Genomic DNA, 15,935 nt, shown 5'->3' on the forward strand with positions numbered 1-15,935 from the left:
CCCTTATAGGTCAGTTAAATCCTATAGCTGCTGAAAATCTGAAGTGCATTTATTCACAATCGAGCCCTGAAATTACTGGATATGATTATCATTTGCTTATGGCAGATTCAGTCTTTTGCTGGAAGCAAACAAAGCAAACTTAATTGTTCATGATTTTTTCTCTGTGGGGGTGAATTGATGAGCAGTCTAGACCATAAATATCATTACTTTTTAATCACTTGTCTGATGCTGTTACCAGGAATGATTCATCCTGTGTGCAACAGAAGACTAAGCCTGCCTGACTGTATCCCACATTATGAGCAGCATGTGTGGTAGAGTGAGTAGAGATACTGAAGCTCTTGGATTTAAAGCAGCAGTAATGACAAGTGTTTTCACTTAAGAATGTTGTCTGTTGTGCATTCTTATCATTTTTTCTACTGCAATGTGAAATGGGATTTTCATCTGTTGTCCAGTCAGTAGAAATAGTTGTGCTTTGTAGAGCAAGAACAGAACAATCCTCCTTCTGTGACAGAGTTGATTTAGTGTGAGTCCATTAATTCTGCATTTGTTGTGGGAAGACAGCAAAATATGGAAAACTGGCATGCTGTAAAAAAGGAAAAAAGACAAAACTAAGCTAAGACTGAAAGAAGAAGTGAACATTTACTCTCCTCAGACAAACCTCATTTCCATTTCTCTATAAGTATGAATCTGCTTTGTGTTGGAGTATACAAGTACTTTATACTTGGAGTGGTTCTTAGGTAGAATGTAAGGCACCTCTTTAATCCAGCTTTCAAATGAAAATCCAAATGTTGTTATTAAGTCCACTGTATAAATGCACAGGCAGTAAGGATGCATTGTTTGCCTTCAACGGCAGTGTGGTGTAAAATGCATGGCATCTACAACAGGGAAAAGCAAGTGACAGCCAGGGCCACTTTCCTCTCTCTCTTCCTTTTCCCTTTCGTCTTGACAGTTCATACAACAGCTTCTGTACTCTTTCACAGTTTCGCCTTAGTCATCCTGTCATTTAACATCTTGTTTGCTAGTTTTTTGACAGTTTGTAACTGTTTTATCTCCACCAAAAAGCCATCCTACCTGCTGAGTGAGTGAATCACTTTCCCCAGGCACTGTGTTAGCTAGGTCATTCTTCAGGTATACCAACATTTATGCCTGCATTTACTTAAAATATTTCACAATCTCCTGGAATGAGGAAATTAGATTATTAAGTTTTTATGTGTCTGTGGTCAGAGAATTGAAGGATCTGAGGTGTTAACACAATTTAGTCAACACGCACATTTCCATTTACACCCACACATGCAGGCAGAGGGTCGGCTGACAGGAGCAGGAGCGAGGTCAGTGAGCTGAGCGCTCACTGCTGATCATACACACAAGCATATACATTTAGAACAAAAAAGTTCAGTAGGTTTCAAGCTACTATGTTATTATTTGTTAATAGTGCCTCATACTTTCTCCTTGTTTTAATAATTCATGGGGAGCTCAAGAGATTTTGAAAATCTAGCTGAATTCAATTCATAAGTTGAATTCAATGTTAAAGGTGCCCTCTGGAGTTTTCAAGTAAACAAACAAACAAACATTATAGCTACTTTCAGTATCTCTCCCAAGAACATAGTCTGTATTCTGGAGATGTAACATACATTTTGAATGCATTTTCTTCATCATAAAACACTTGCAAAGCCAGTTTGCTGCAATATTTTACATTGTGGAATGTTTTCCTCACTGTTAGCATGCTGTCTTCTTATTTGCCTTTGTTGGTGCATCACTAGGCTTGTTTGTGCATTTCCATAATCAATCATCTATCACTGGAAAAAAAGTGAAAATGGCATTATGTAAATGTATGCATGTCCTTGTGTGTGATACAAACAAAACAGGGACTCACTCATGAAAACATTGCTCTAAAGGTGGTCAAAAACAAAACAGGGTACCTTAACATTAACAAAGAATAAATACATTTTTTAATAGTGCAAAAACAAGAGCATAAAACAATAAAAAGCAATGAATAATTGAATTTAATTTGGAAGCAACAGTAAAAAATAAATTACTTTTCAAGTCAAATTGCAAGTGAACTGTTTTTGCGTTTGCCTTACTTTCTATAGCTGGTTTGTATTTGCATGAAAATGAACCCTAATGAAAACCTGTCATTACATAGTGAAACAGTTATGACCTCTAAGATCTCTTTTTTTAATGCATGTCATTTAAAATATCCACAGATAGCTTGATTTATGCCTACATATGTTTCTGCATAATGCCTTTTGATAGAAGTAAGAGTACAGACAGCCATGACAGCTTGATTTAAAACTGAATCATGTGAACTGTTGTTTCATTCCCCTGAAGTGATCTCTCTGGTGGATCCTATTTTCTTTTTGACTCAGCACAAGCAAGCAACTGGTCCTGTGGGAGAAAACTGGAGGAGCTTTCTGAGCCGTTTGGTGGTCTAAACTCTAAATCATTTCCAGGGCATCAAAAGAAGACTCCACCAAATCCACCTCCTCCTCCTCATCTTGCTCCCACTCCTACCTCTTTCTCTGTCTCTCACTCATGCCTCTACACATATGGATACACAGGAAGACTCATTCAGCAGCAGAACATTTAGAGCACAGACACACTGATATCACTTTGGGACTAGGTGGTGGGGTAACACAGAGGGAGCCCGAGCCACACCAAAACTAAACATGGGGTAAACCATGCTGCCATTCACCATGCATAGAGCAGATACAGTATTATGGTAGCCTACAATACATACATTCATATTCCAGCCAGGATAATGTTATGCTCTGATGTAGTTTTTCTAATTTTGAATCACATAGATCATCATCAGTATACCTTACTATATTACCCAATTTATTACACTTCATGATTTTGATAATCAAAAAAACAATTAATAACAAATCCAGTCCTGTGTAAAATTTGTAAAAACTTTAGTTCATAGGTGCATTTTGCATTCTGTCATTGCTCAAGTGCATTTACAATACGGGGTACATTTTACGTAGGTAGTAAAATCTGTGTGAATATGGAGCAGAGTGGAAAAATATGCAAAGTATTCTGCATTATCATGTGGAGATATTTGTTTTCACTGTACAATATTAATGTTATTTGACAAGGTGGACTGTGCAGGTAAGAAACTGGTGGGATATTTGACTTCACAGTAACTGAAATTTATATTATTAATGTTTTTATTGACAAATCTAATTTTCTAAAATCTTGTGCACTTGGTCTGATGTCCTCACAAAACCTTCAGTTAAAGACATATCATTTATCAAACTCCCAAAAAGCAGAAGAATAATTATGCAGATTAAAAAGTTGATTTGCAAAAGAGCATCACAGCTGTTTGCTTCATATTTTTGAAAGTTACATAATGACATTCAGATGCATGCACTTTACAGGATTACACACGTTCTTAAGCTATCGAGCACACACACTCCTCTGGCTCTTTGAGGTGCCACCTAACTAATCACCTGAAGTCTTCCTGCAGAAATGAGTGGAGTGAGGATCATGTTGACACCACTACTCACTTTGTCTGAGGGGACTTCATAATGGTTGAATTACACTATTCATAATGAACAGGCTCACGGCTTTGTATTCATCACACTGATACATACATGCACATACGCATGCTCACATACAAACACCTTTGCCAAATGTGACTGGTGCAGCGATGAGTCAATTGTCCAAACGAAGTCAGGAGAGTCACACCTCAGTGCTGACAGATGTCTCCCTCTTTCACTGCTCTCTCTCTGACCAGACAGTAAACACAGCAGTAAAATCAACCCAGACTCTGTTTAAAACTCGTGCACACATAGGCACTACTGAGCCACTTTATATACTGTAGCCTAGCTGCATGTTTGTGAGGCAGAACACTTGGATGCGACTGAGGGGGTGTTTGCATGTTTATCTCTCTATCTGTCATACTGGTTACTGCCAGTTTGTGTTTGTTGTTCTGTGTTTCTGTCTGCCAGTTCTGTGATTTTGGCATCTTGAACTTACGAGATGTTTGTTAATTTACTTTGCTGTTGGTTTGTCTGAAAAGGACGCTTGACTATGTGATTTTCTGAATGTCAAATTGACTCATTAGCTTGTGATTGGTAAATTAATAAAACAATGAATGATTCAGCAAATGATAATTTCAACTTACCAACTGATTCACTGACAGAGACCAACTAACTACAGTAGATGGTCAACTAAGTGTCAGGTTACCAGACTGAGTGACAAGAGACCTGGCAAAACTGCTCTGTGATGCATAGTGACCAGGTGACAGACTATTCTAGTTTTCTGATTGTCATGTGGATTTTTTTTTACTGCCATCTGTTGATTTTTAAAACTTCTATCATCATCTCTCTTTCACTCTGCTCTCTTTCTACCTTTCACTGACCATTTTCCTCACGCTTTCAGTCCAGGGCAAATTAATTCTGTGCAAAGAACTGTTTGTGTCTCCCCCAGAGTGGGATTGTTAAGCAAACTTGGATCAGACAGCTTGTTTGTTTCCAAACCTTTGGTGCACAGTGTGGCTTTTGAAGTACACGGTTTTGAGACAAAGGGAGTGAGGCAAGACTGAGATGGTTTGGACATGTGCAGAGGAGGGATGGGGCAGGAGGAGAATGCTGAGGATGGAGCTGGCAAGCAGGAAAAGAAGGGGAAGGCCAAGGAGGAGGTTTATGGATGAGGGAGGGAGGACGGAGGAAAATACAAACAACAGAGATGGAGACAGCTGATCCTCTGTGGCAACTCAATAGGGGCAGCTGAAAGAAGATTTTATTTACATCAGTTATTGGATAAGTTCCTTATAAACTTTACACAATTTCAGCCGGAAGACAGAAAGCACCTCACATAACATGACCAGACAAAATATTGATTCTCCAGAGGAATGACAATTAGAGTGTCAAAATGAGAGACTTCAAGCGTGTTGTGATGTTTACTTTCGGGGAGCAGCGGCAGCTTCCTCCCAGGTGTCCTGCCATAGACACTATGCTACATTTGCAAATGCCATACTCATGAAGAGAGATGTTAACCAGCTCCATTGATTCTGTCATTAGCTGTTACTATGGTTCTTTTTACCTGGACATTCTGAATTGTGAATTTGGAGTCATCTTAGCTGGACACCCACTTCTGCAGAGTGCCAACAAAACTACTGTATAAGCTTTATGCAAATCAACATTTCTTCAGCCTGTATATCCCTAGATCTATTTTTATGAGGCATATTTCACATCAACAGATGCCTCTTGTGAATAGCAAAATGTTTGAGTCTTTTTATAAGGCAAAGTAGCTCTAACCCACACCTCCAGTCTTGTTTGACTGGACTTCAAGGTAACTCTTGACTACAGTTAGCTTTTGCTGATATCATTACCATAGGGGCTCACATACCTTTGCCAACCTACACTGTCTATGTGTTGATGATTAATTCAATATAGGCAAGGACAATTCAATGATTTGTGTGTGTGTTTGTTCATTATTGTGACATAGATGAATATCTGTCTTTATTTTAAGGCAAATTTATACATAGATGCAGGTGATTCCAATGCGTTTACTTTCTTTTTCCTGCCACTGAATGCTGTTTATTACGTACTAGCTCCTTTGCTACTCATATGAATGTTAATTTGTGACTGTTGAATGCTGAATTCTTGTTTTGATTTTCACCACATAACTAACCCCACAGTTTCAGAAGAACATACATAAAATCTACATCAAATCAACAACTGCCAATAGAACATTTATATTTATGACCATTTTTTTGTAGTTTGGGTTTGGAAAAAAATGGTCTTCTCCTCCCCCAAAGTTGGCGCAAGTGTCTACAAAACTACTGGGGTGAAAGGATATCTAAAATTTCTCCAGACATATATATTTTTTTACTTATTCTTAATAGTGTGGGCATGTTGAGCATTGTCATCAAGCTCATCAAAAGAGACAGGGTACCGTGTCTGTTTGCAGATCAATATTTCTTTAATCCTATATCCTTCCCTGTTCATAATCTAGTGTAATTTCATCTGAAATTCAGTCTGTTCCACAAACAGATCTAAACAAAAATAAACATTTAATCAAACAAATTGTGGATCAGCTTTCCACTGTTGGAACAATGCTCCAGGATTCCAATCTGTCCAATCTGTTTGTGACTAGCTCTGATGACTTGCCTGACCACAACCATAGTTTTGGTTCAGTTAAATCTGGAATGTACATCACACACATTTGAATGCGCTCTTCAAGCCACAGAAACACACACACTGACTCTATCTACTGTCTTGCTCAAAAACACACCCAGCAATTTCATCCAAGTTCCACCCTAACTCCCCTGAGGTTCCCAAATCCTGCTGTTATTTTTGTTCAGTTCACTTATCCTCTAGCACTTATGCTGTTGAATTACCATGCGCCTGAATGCAGTCTGCATGTGTCTACCCAGCACAGCTCCAGATGCGGGATGGCCTCAACAACATGTAATGGTTGAAAAGGTGACATCATGCTAGAGAAGAATGGAACATCCATGTCAAAAGCTCTCACATGCCACTAAACAGCAATTACCAGCAAGACCTGGGCCAAACGTCCTGCTTTTATGGTTGCTAGAGGTAGTTCAATATGACCTGTGACTTAAAAACACTACAGAAAGCCTGACAGGGTAGACCCCTGAATACAGAGCAGGTCCTTCAATGCTGTTCACTTCCAAATTTACATTAAGGTAAGGAAGTGTCAGGACTTTTAGCCTACACAGCACTACACTTCTTAATTATAGAGAATTGATCAGTTCTGAGGTTGGCTATTTTTATTTTTTATTTTTTTGACAAGTTTACTATAAAAATAGATACACAATCATTTCATTGTTATTACTTTCTTTTAGGAACTACACCTGAAGTTTTACTTAAAGAAAAAGTGTGGCATTGTGGGAAATATTATTTACTTTCTTGGTGAGAGTTATGTGAGAAGACTGGCTACTGTAGCTTAGCTTTGGTAGCACAAAGACTAGAAACAGGTAGATTTGATTTAAGGTAACAAAATCTGAGCAGCAGCTCTAAAGCTTACTAATGATCACATTAAAAACCCAAATTGTTTTTACATATCAGTTATTGTACAGATTATCAAACAAACTACAACATATTAATTACTGAACTTATCCCTGTAAAGCCACATAAAAAAAAATAGCCAGAACATTCTAATTTTTTTGGAACTGAGATGTTTATTAAACCTTTTAACAAAATCCAAAATATAATTCAAGATTCACAATTTTTATTTGCCATATATGCATAGACAGACAGTCCAGGCATATAGGAATAGAAGTGCCATATTATTTAGATTATTTATATTTCTTTTGTATCACATTTGATACATGGGGCATTTTTGGTGATTTTTTTGCTCGGAAACCTCATGTGTCAAATATGATACAAATGGTTTTATAGGGTTAAGAGGCGCTGGCAGGCCGAGCTAATCGACTGCTGGCTTCAACATTTTTCTCCTGCACACATGAGGGTTGCATGGATTTGCTCAACAAAATCACAGCAAGAGAGTTGATTTAATGAAAAATGACAGAAATGTAATCCACAACAATTTTATCAACAAATCATTTACATAATTTTGTCAAATATATTAAGACCATTAGTTTAAAGCAGAGAGATTAGTTTAAAGCAACAGAGACCACAAAAGAATGATACTAGTCTTCATAAAGAAACTGTCCATTATATAACCTCCTTTAAAACAGCATTTTTTAATTTTTGTACTTTGGTTTTTGTATGGATTTAACAAACAACATACAACATAGTAATTATTCAGTTCTGGCACACAGACGTTTTAGGCTACCTGTATACACCCATTTCCAGTCTTTAACTAGCTGCTGGCAAAAACACCATATATAGCAAACAGATAAAAGAGTGGTATCAATAGTATTTATGTAATTTTCAACAAGTATGCATACAAGTGTACTGTCAAACAAGTTGTCTTACAGAGAAAAAGCCCTGAATGATTTCAGAATATAAACAAACATGCAGTGCATACAGGGGAATGTTTTATCAGCATCTATGGGCAGCACATACTCTGCCTTTCACTGCCAATTAACATTCCTCCACAAGCCCTATCTCTACCTCTACAGCCAAGCTGCTGCTCTTCAGAAATGTCTATATAACAAAGTGTCAGCTTGTGAAGAAAATCCTGTGTTCGACCCAGGCACTGATCAGCTGTTGAGACAGCAGCTCTGACACGTAGCCTAGGCCCTCAGGCTACAGTCTGAGCCGCTCTCAGTGTCTAGAAAGTGCTGTTCACAGGGAGCAAGTTGTTGCAACAACCTTGTAGCACCAGAGCAGTTTAAATCTCAGAGAAGAAACCATAAGTTTGTCACCACTGTTCTAAAACTATGTCTCACTAATAGGTGACATTTCCAAAACACCCTCAGCAAGGTGATACACAGTTACTTCTCTAAAAGGAAAGTATATGTTAGCTGCTTCCAGTCCCCTTATATAAAGTTCTGGGGTACTCCTTCAATACTAAAGTCAATGATGACTTTGTGTTGAAAGCTAGCACTGAAGATTAACATGGCTGAAAAAACGGAGGATAAGGTCAGGCTTTCTTTCACCCTCTAGATGATCAAAACAATGTGCTAGAAGGTGTTTGAAGACTTTTTTCAACATTTAACTGCTGGGATAATGCACAGGCATCAAAGCTTTCTTCTTAAAGCCTTTGTTCTCTGCGTTGTGTATTAGCAGGGTCGATCCACACAAGAGGAGACGTGTCATGTGATACCTGATAAAGGCATGGTGCAAAATGGCCCATGACATAAAACAAAATAACTCTCCACACATTAAACTCGTGGGCATAAAAGTGCATGCACACTCAGACTGCAGCGATAAGGGGCATAAAGTCCACCAATGAAGAATGGTGACATTTTTAAACTGTGCACAAAATGATGCTATCAAAATCTACATCTGTGCACAGATGCACATAAAACCAATGAGCTTTTCACACAAACATACCTGCCTTCTGCTCCTCAAAGGTGAAGAAGCAAAGTTCTGCTAGTATCAAGGGTAACTACTAACCACAGGACCAGCTCATTGATCTGTGCTTCCAAAAGATCACAGATGTGTCTCACAGAAGAAAGAAATGCTACTTTAATACTAACCAGACTCTAAATTAAAAGAAGATTACATCCTAGGGTAAATCCAACTGAGAATCAGTCACAGGAGACTTCTTTGTTCTGAGTATTGAAATTCTGAATCACCCAATTACTTATATAACAATCAATCATATCGGCTTTAGCGTTGACGGAATATGACTCGGGGGAATGATGAATGAAAACTCCTAGTTTCCACCACAGCAGTGGTTGAAATGCTTTGGTTATACTTGCTGTATGTGTACATAGATTTCAACTGTATGCACTGTTGGGTCTACATCAGAGGTAGAAAGTGAAACAATACCTTTACTCGGGCAGTATACACTTCAGCATAATTTAGAACATCTCCTTTGTGAGGTTATGTTGTACTCAACTATATTCGGAGTTAAATATTGAGCATTTTACTCAGTACCCTTTACTTTACAGCAGTGCTGTAGTTGAGTCAGTAAACCTCGAGTCCGAGTCACGTCTTGAGTCACCGATGTTCGAGTCAGAGTCAAGTCCAAATCACAAAAGCCCCTGAGTCCGAGTCATCAAGGTCTACATTAAACACAGTCGACACAGCTCGCAGCATTTTAAAAGGAGTTTACTCATGGTGTGTGACACAATAGCCAAACAAATGCACTTGTAAGTGCACAACCACTACTTAGAAGTGAACAGTGTGATTTTTATTTACAGTACGGTGCGGGCAAATTGGTTTTATTATCAGTATCTATTGCCAAATTATTATGACTTATTGCAAAAAATAAATAAATAAATCAAGAAGTCTAAATCACCTTTGTCCAAATTCTGAGGCCAAATGCTCGAGTCCAAGCCAAGTCATGAGGCCTCAAAACCAGGACTAGAATCGAACTCGAGTCCAAGTCCTGGACTTCAGTACTACAACACTGTTTTACAGACACATTACTTGAACCCGCCCTTTTTTCCCTAAAAAACAATAACAATAAATCAAATGACTATGTGCAATGTGAAAGGGTTTACTCATAGCAATGAACCCACAGAGAATTATCACCCGACTCCACAGTTTCCCTCATACCACAGAGCTTTTGTTTTGGGTTTGTTGCCCACAGCTTTACTGTTGATTCACTCACATCATACTCACATACACACATTGTTTCCAGCCACAGCAGTTGCTTGTTTGCAGAAAATAAAAGAAAAAAATGTAGACAAAGTTGATGAACTTCCAGTGGTAGAAAAACATTGCAACATGTCGATATTCATTGTATTTTATGTGAAGACAGGCACCATGTCTGTTTCTTGTCACTATGTTATTTTCTTCACTACATAAAACCAGCAGAATATACTACGTTTTGGAATAATTGTACCAGCTGAAACATTAAACATTAACTGTGTTGTGTTTAAAGTACTACATTAATAAACTTTAAGGTGACAGTTGAGTTACAATTTGGAATTCAGCAGTTTTCCTTTAATTGAGTTTTGTTTAGTGATTTATACTCTTTCTTTACAGGAATTGTTTACTCTCTTAACAAGAAGGCCAGCTCTGAGCATGTGAGCGGACATCATGGCAAGTCACCTTTTTAGCCCACCATGTCTAATATGCATGAGAACGTGGATAGCTAGCAAAAACATTTGATCACAGTTATACTTTCTTCTAAAAGCTGGTCTTTAACTGACAAACATCCCAGTCAGTCAAAGCCAAAGGGAGGCAGAGGGCAGGGAGAAGTGTACTATAATCAGTCTTCCCACGTTTCTTGCAATCAACACATCCAGGATAACAAACCTAACAGGCTGCCAACTCCTACACTCAGTAATTATATGCCTGAAAAACAACATCTACCTCTTTGGTAGAAAAAAAAACATACACACATGCATTTCAACATACAGAAAGGAAAGAAGCCATAAGGAAGCTTTCTTGATGATGTGTCTGAAGAAATGTGGCAGGAGGGATAGTAAATTAGCTCTTGGCTCCAGTGGAACCAATTAATTACCCGGGCGCATGCATTATGTGTCTGTCTGTGTGTCTTTTGAGTGCCTGGTCTATGTAATTTGTCCCGTTAATTCCAGAGACAGGCACAGTAGCATAAAGTTCCACCATTAATGAGAGGGAGAGATGGCTTTGGTTAACAGCAGTTGTTTTAACACAGAAAAGATGCAGCAGAAGTGGTCTTTGTGTGTGCATGTGTGTGCCGGCTTGAGTCTCTGTCTACCCGAACATGTCTCCCAAGGGTAAACTGGAACAACAGAGGAGCAGAGTCTGAGACGGAGCCTGCAGGCAACCGGTGTGATTGTGTCTCTGCTACACCAAGCAAACAGATGTAGGTCTCTCTCTCTGTATCTTGCCTCTCTCTTCTCCCTCTGTCTCCTCCTCTTCTTGCTACTGTTAGTGAGGAATCTAAAGGACTGCGTTTCACTGAGAGCTGAATAGACTAGTCCACTCTGACAATTAGTCTTGATAAAAGTAAAGAAGGTGAGACTTGTAGCCACTTTCAGATTCAACCTGCAGACCTTAGCCCCAGGCAACTTGTGTCTCTGGCTCTATTAAGGCTGTATTAAGGCAAAAGCTGGAATGTACTACTTCAGTGATTCTTCTTCTACTTCCTCTTTACTGTTACTTTTTACTGGAGCAGGGCCGATGGGTCAAAGTTTTTACTGGGCATTTAATTTCCAGGTGGAGTCCAGAAGAAAATATTACAAGTTTATGATACAATTAGGAGGTGCAGCTTTTGAAACACATTGATTATGCATTCATATATATCACATGCACTGTACATACTTGCATGCATATTAAGTAGTTTTAGGTGCCAAGTTGCACAATGATTGATGTTTCTTCAGGTCAACCACAAATGCATGGGACTTACACACACATGCAAACACACGTGACCTACAGTTCTGTTTTGTTGCACCAACAGAGTTTTTCAGGATGGCCAAAAAAAAAAAAAAACTTAAATATTCACTGTAAATATATTAATTTCAGTGCATCTTCAGAGACACTATTTGAGTAAGTCTGAGTTTATGGGCTATGCACATTAAAATTGCTTCTTAATAAGCTTATTTACATTCTCTGAAGATGGGAGGGAGTAAATCAAATAATTTGTGCTGTGTCTTTGAAATTCAACACATTAAAGGGACTAACTTTTAACATCAGGGCTCAGTGATTAGGATCCTGGCAGGAGGCGGTAATTGCATTTCCTTCTGTGTGATCCAGTGTATATTCCCCGTGAGAGCAGCCAGGGCTGCTTTTGAAGAAGCACAACAACATACAGATCTCACAACTCACTCAGAGAGAGAAAACTGTGAAAGCAAAAAAAAAAAAAAAAAAAAAGTATGGGCAACCATTACAAATACTAATAGAGGTGGAGATGTCGGTCATTACAGAGCTCCATCATGATGAGTGTGTAGTGGGTTTTTCAGGTTGATAACTGTGGTCAGCTTCAACACTGTCTCTAATCATATACAACAAAATGATAAAAACATCAATCACACAACACATTTTGCTCATCACAACCTCTGCAGAATGCCTCACAAATTATGATTTATGGTTTCAGTGCACATTTCCCAGTTTATTATTATTATTATTGACTTTAATGCTGTCGTATACAGTGCAGCATGAAACTATTTACAAATCACATTTTATATATAAAGTAATGAAGCTTGTAGATGACAGTACTTATAAGTTCTAGTATCCCTCTTCCACTGAAACAGATTTAAGTCAACACAACCATGTTACTGTGTGACTTATAATCCCACCCAGATCATTAGATGGCATTGTCTACATACTTAGGTCATAACATTTAATGGCACCATTGTTAACATCTGTAACAAAGCCTTTTGTTCAGAAGAAGCAGTGAAATAGCACACAAAGCTGACAAAGTGCCAAGAAAAAAAGGCAAAAGGTAAAATGTGCTGTTGAATAAAGGAGCATTTGTGGCGATGTAGAAAACTGTGGCACAAACAAAAGGTGAACTACAAACAGCAATGTTGAGGTGTCCACTACATATTGTTTTATTTGTAGCATTTACACAAAAATCCATAATGTTCAGATCATATGCGCTTCCTTAGCAGCATGGAGGTGATTTATTTGAAAAGTTGTCATACTTTGGAGACAAGGACAGGCATCAAACTTCTAAAGGAAAAAGAAAACTCAGGCTAAAGCAGATTTTCACTGGGTGTCATTACTGATGCTGATCCCTCGGCGCGTCACGCTACATTCTTACTAATCAGGTCTGACTGTAATGTTTCCACAGTCTCCTTCTCTGATCAGTGACACTCTGCCCTTCTTTAAAAGCATGAAAGTTCAGACTGACAGCATGAACTGCACAGTTAATCCACTCCACTGGTGTACTGCTAAATCATCAACATGCCACATTAGATGGACAGAGAGAGTCAGTAGGAATTTAAACTATGGAGAGATTAAACCACTGGGATGCAGACAGCACAGCTAAACACACACAAGTGAGTTTGGTCAAGTGTCTTTAGAAACAGGTGCACCGGTTCAATGAACAAATATTTAAAGAAGAAAAAAATGTAAGCCCATGTGCAGGTGAATTGGTTAGATGAAGAACACTGTGCCTCAGACAGTGAGAGCAGCATCAGTTCAGTGCTGCGTATCTGCATGGGACCGCAAACCATGTGTCTAACTGTATGTCAGAGGTTCGCAAACATTTTCTGACATTCCCCACTTAAGAGGGTGGGCGAATTTTCAAGCCCTACTTATCAACAAAATGATAATGAAATCGGCCAATTTTAAAATTTCAAATTTATTGAAATATCAAATAACACCAAGTGCAACTGTATCGTTTGACAGGGGGATAGTTTTCAATTTTGCAGCACTTGTCTCATCCAGCATAATTGACACCATGTCTACAGCAGCAGGGAGAATGAGCTGCTCAGCAATTGTGTGTGCTTTTTTGCACTGTGCAATTCTGTATGCAACTTTGAATGAAGCCATGCTTTGCTGTTCACTGATGCAGATTTTACCATGTGACTTTCCTGGTTTTCTGCCAGCTTTCTTTTAAAGAAGTCAAGTGGCTTATTAACATGACTGGGGTGTGTTGTTTCTAAATGTCTTCTTAATTTGTTGGGCCTCATGCCGTCTGCTGCCAGCGGCTTAAGACACAAGACACATATGGGTCTCTCTGCCCCCACCATGAATCCAAGCGCAAGACAGGCTTCATCATATTTTCTTTTCAGCTTGCTTTTTGGTTGATAAGGCTACTACCTGTTGTGTTTTTGTCTACTTGTGATGAGTCACCTGCTTTTTTGGTGGTCCATGTAACACATTTATCCATTTACGTTATTATGCCCACTATGTACACTATTGGCCCTCTGTGTGAACGTTTCCTTATATTTTTGTGCTGCAGTTAACATGCCGACGTCAAACCGTTATTGTTGCACTATGGTTCCACTTTTTTCTCCCGGGCCCTGAACTGATGTTATTTTCATTTACTTGTATTAATGACCCATTTCTAATTTTCTCCGTTCATTGCGCCCCACCTGTCATGTCTTTATCCCCCACTAGTGGGGCGTGGCCCACACTTTGAGAACCACGGCTGTATGTACAGTATATTAAACAAGTTGAAGGGACTGTGCCTGTTTGCCCTTTGGTCAGGATGAAGCAAAAGATGGAGCTAATATTGGGAGAGAACATTTCAAAAAATGATTACTTTTGCAAAACTCAAACATGATGCCACCACTTTGACCCTGTTGTGGTGATTTTGGGCTGATGTTATAAAGTGCTTGTACAATACCACACACATTCAGGCTTTAACTCAACAATGCTCCTTTCAGCTTATGTCATAACTGCCTTGTAGCTGGGAAGACACTGTACGTCAAACATTTGAGAATATCTGAGGATGTCATAATCAGACAACTAATTACAACAGCTATTGTGCCACCCAAAACACTGCAAATAAGAAAACAAGTTTGCTCTAATTGACCTAAATGAGCATGTGACAAACAAAAATCACTTTGATAATGTGTCATCACTTCCCTACAAAGAACTGACAGAACAACAGAGATTAGAAGAGTGAGAATGCACATCCTGTCTGTCTGTCTGTCTGTGTGCCCAAAATGTGGGTATGTGTGAGTGTATGATCACAAACACTATTGGTGCAAATCACATATAAAACAAATGCTGCAATGTATCACAAACATTTTTGTTTGGGTAAAACTACAAAGATAGAATTATCAAATAGAATTACAGCCTTGGGATTATATCTCTCTGCCAACCAGTCAAGCTACGGTTTACATGCATGCCTGTCCAGACTTATATGTACACAAGAATGTGAGAGAAGTGAGGTCATAGTGACCTTTGACCGCCAAAATCTGACAACTTGAAAAAATAATGCCTCTGGCTACATGCATTGCTGGCATGGAAGCATAAAACTGGGTAGTATTTATAACTGTTATAAGAATGCATGTATCAGCAGACATACAGTAGGAGAGCAGGTACTGTATGTATGAATCCATGAAGGGGCTTCAGCCTTCATGTTGATGTTTAATGAGTTTTGTGGGGGAAACTCAAATGTTTCTGTTATAAAAGTCAGAATTACAGTCCCCGCCTTAAACCGCCACCTTATTGTGGTGGAGGGGTTTGAGTACCCGAGTGATCCTAGGAGCTATGTTGTCGGGGGCTATATGTCCTTGGTAGGGTCTCCCAAGGCAAACAGGTCGTGGGTGAAGGGTCAGACTAAGAGCGTTTCAAAAGCCCTTCATGAATAGATTAAAATCAAGGACCGTGATTGGCCCGTGGGACTCCTGAGACAGCTGACGGGTACCAGCAGGCCAAGCGGGCTGCAGCCCAGGTGGTTGCGGAGGCAAAAACGCGGGTCTGGGAAGAGTTCAGTGAGGCCATGGAGAAGGACTATCGGTCGGCCTCGAAGAGATTCTGGCAAACCGTCCGGCG

General features: G+C 39.1%; 1 protein-coding gene across 2 annotated transcripts in view; it reads right to left on the reverse strand.

Annotated features, from left to right (window-relative positions):
* sema5a (sema domain, seven thrombospondin repeats (type 1 and type 1-like), transmembrane domain (TM) and short cytoplasmic domain, (semaphorin) 5A) overlaps positions 1-15,935 on the reverse strand; it is a 119,487-nt gene that overhangs the window by 88,629 nt on the left and 14,923 nt on the right. The gene's annotated exons all lie outside the window — the stretch shown is intronic.

The sequence above is a fragment of the Monopterus albus genome, unplaced genomic scaffold, assembly GCF_001952655.1.
Source record: "Monopterus albus unplaced genomic scaffold, M_albus_1.0 scaffold100.1, whole genome shotgun sequence".
Taxonomy (NCBI): domain Eukaryota; kingdom Metazoa; phylum Chordata; class Actinopteri; order Synbranchiformes; family Synbranchidae; genus Monopterus; species Monopterus albus.